Here is a 3,514-nt window from a genome sequence, read left to right on the forward strand (position 1 = left end):
ACGACCACATAAGTTAAGTTGTTATGATCCTCACGGATCTTATTACAAACGCCCCAGGTAGTTTAAAAGTTGTCCAACATAATTAAACATAACATCATGCATCATCAAACATAAGATACGCCATGATTTTTCCCGAAGCCGAACTTAAGTACCTGTAGAACACGTTAAAATCAAATGCCAACACAAAGGAAGGTGAGTTCGTTTATTCGTTTACTAACAAATTTCATTCCAAGGAAAACTTTCTGATTAGGTGTTTAATTGAAAACATCCACGTAGTTTTAGAAAGTCCATTTTACTCCTTTGATAAAATCCATGGGCCTTCCATCGGGTCATTACTCCGACAATAGTAATACTGCCCAGGTTTTGTATATTAAATTATAGCGTCAACTTTCAGACTCGTATGTTAGCTAGACGATACGAACTATATATTAACCATGCAGGGATAATCAAAGCTAGACAATGAACATAATATTAATTCGTCGTTTGACATTGACACGGGGCGACCGGTCACGACGGGGTTTTCAACCCGATAGATCTACCAACAATTCCTCGCGTGCAATACTTAAACTGATTAAACGATATCATGGGCACAGGGTTCTTTCTCGAAGAACAATATGATGTCTGCCTCACGTACAATATATATATCCTACTAATATGACAATTTAATACACGATGTTGTACGAATCCCCTGAAATCCCCCACGAAATGTAAGCCTATGCTGATACCTACTCTCTTGAGACCAAGCAATATTCGTACCAACTACACGGTCGTTTTCCCCCAAACACCGTGCCCAATCCCGCTTCCACCCGAAACATATTTATTCTTCAAAACCATTTCATCCCGAAATATATATAAAATTTCCCAAAAATCCATATATTTTCAATGAAAATATATAATTTATATCAAAAGGTATGTTTTATTTCAAAAACATTATTAAACCCTTTTATTGTCGTGTTCTACCCCCAAAATATATATAAAGCAGTAAAAAGATGGGTTTAGTGACACTCACCTTTGGGTGCGTATTTTAATACTGCAATCCCAGAAATTGATTATATACGTCCTAATATGGGAACAATTCTAAATCAATATACATTTAATCACAAAAATCCTAAGTTTCTCCGTTTCTTAGAATTATCACATAACTTGGAGATTTTCTCGAAAAGTTGTCATTTGTGATTATGTTGGCACGTTATAATATATATATATATATTATGATTTTTGCGTTTTGAACGATTTTATTGGTGACCACTATTGTGCAAATCCGTAAACACTTCCGTTTATACGCAATATATCTATGATTTGCGCGTCGTAATATATATATATATATATATATATATATATATATATATATATATATATATATATATACACGTTCACATAATTTAACACCGAAACACGCGAAACATTATTAACTTAACTATTTTGTCATTTTTATAGCAAACATACATAAAACATCTCACATGTACCAATTTCATGCTCCACAAACAAGTTACACTTTTAACGAAATTTTACCATTTCTACCGCACAAAACGTACATGCATACATGCATAGTCTAATTTTCCCACTATCGAGTTAACACTTAACATATAATTGCATTTACATGCTCAAATCACTTAATTCATTTTATCACATAAGATTCACTCAAAATTAACCCATACTCATGTTCATTGAAAAATGCGTATTTTAGCGATTCGGTAACGTTTTCGGGCGTCGGAAGTCACGTATGACCAACCGAACATCAAGTAAACTTAAAATTAGTTAAAATATTTATTTTTAAACTAAAAATATCAGTTTATTTACTGATCTAATTTGGTTTTATAGAAACCACCCGAAAAGCCGATTTTGACCGTTTTAATGCATAGTTTTGCGTTAAACGTTACCGTAACCATCCCCACTCAAAGCGACTTGATATTTTAACACAATACATGTTATTTGCTGATTAAAATAGTGGTTATATTCAGATTAGTGCAGTTTTTATATAAGTCACATAAATCATGCGATTTCATGTATTTTACAACTTTTTATGCACCGAGTATCACATGCAAAGTTAGTAAGCATTATGACAAAGTTATATACTATTAAACACTTCAAAATAACTTTATTTTAAGGTTTATAATCTGCTCATAACCGATTTTTACTTAATCACATTCAAATCATCTTTTTAAGATCATATATCATCATGCATGTCTAAGTATATGCATCTAGTATGCTCATATCATAAATTTTATCATCTAATATGATCTTAATGCATCAAAATCTCACTAACATCTTATTCTTTCAAATATCATACACGACACCTTAGATCCTTCAATCATCCATGTTCATTCATACTTAAATCTTTCACTTTTATGATTACATATCAACTTTAACACACATGTATACACATATACATACATATATACGGATTTACAAATACACACATATACTTCCAAAATTTCACTTTTTAATATACCACTTTCAAATCTCTAATCACCTTAGAACCCTCTTATTTTACAACTAACACTTACTTTAATCACCCTATTTTTCAAGAAATCAATTAATCAAGAAATCTTTCATCAAAAATTCAAAATACAATATACACATACATACACATCATTCTCGGCCATGTGTACATACACGCACCCACTTATTTTTATTTTATTCAAAACTCATTTGTTTGAAATTTTCAAGTTTATGTTTGGATTTTAAGAATCAAGAGAAACTTCTTACTAACTTCTTTATCTATATGAACCAAGAACAATGTTTAAAGATATATTTTATACCTTCACGTTTTCAAAGTGGGTTTTTAAGAAAAGATGGTAATATGAGACTTGTTCTTGCTTGAAATCACTTCCAAACCTTCTTACAAGCTTGGAATCACCTTGAAAGGACCTTGAATCTTCATGGAATGACTTGAAATTTTTGAATGTGTATGTGTGTGAGCGTGTTCGGCCGAGATTATGAGAGAGAGAATGAGTTAGAGTGTTTTGATTTAGTTTCTTGGAAATGAGAAGAATGTAAGAGATTTGAAATGATTCTTGCATGCTTACTCATTGCCCACCTCCACTCATAACCAATGAGTGGGTGCAAGAGGAGAGAGAGAGAATTATATGGCTGCCAAGTATCAACATACACACATACTACACGCTTATATATGTATATATAATACTTTTAGTGTAAAAACATGTATTTTACTGGAAACCGGGTATTTTATCTAGCGTTTTAATCCCGTTTTAGTGTGTTTTAAATTATTTCTATAAAAATAATCACTTAAAATTATTACTGAAATAATTACCAGTTGCCTCGACTGGCTATGTTGTCGGTATTTGGCAGTATTCGCGCTGTGTTGCGCGGTACACGTTAAAAATCGCAAAAATAGGAATTTAAGCGTTTTTATTTATTTTTGTCATTCTATAAGAATAAACTTATCAAATTATTGCTAAAATGATTTTCAGTTGTCTTGACGGGCTGTGTTGACAGTATTTTGTCGGTATACGCGCTGCATCGCGCGATACACGATTAAATTCGAAAAATA

At 31.9% G+C, this 3,514-nt stretch overlaps 1 long non-coding RNA gene across 1 annotated transcript; it reads right to left on the reverse strand.

The window, feature by feature from the left end:
* Positions 1–2,966, reverse strand: LOC110864149. Its single transcript, XR_002549671.2, has 3 exons — positions 2,763–2,966; positions 1,010–1,060; positions 1–152 (listed from the first exon to the last, which is right to left on the reverse strand). It is a non-coding gene; the product is annotated as an uncharacterized LOC110864149 (long non-coding RNA).
* Positions 2,967–3,514: the final 548 nt, after the last annotated feature.

This window comes from Helianthus annuus, chromosome 6 (assembly GCF_002127325.2).
Source record: "Helianthus annuus cultivar XRQ/B chromosome 6, HanXRQr2.0-SUNRISE, whole genome shotgun sequence".
NCBI classification, from domain to species: domain Eukaryota; kingdom Viridiplantae; phylum Streptophyta; class Magnoliopsida; order Asterales; family Asteraceae; genus Helianthus; species Helianthus annuus.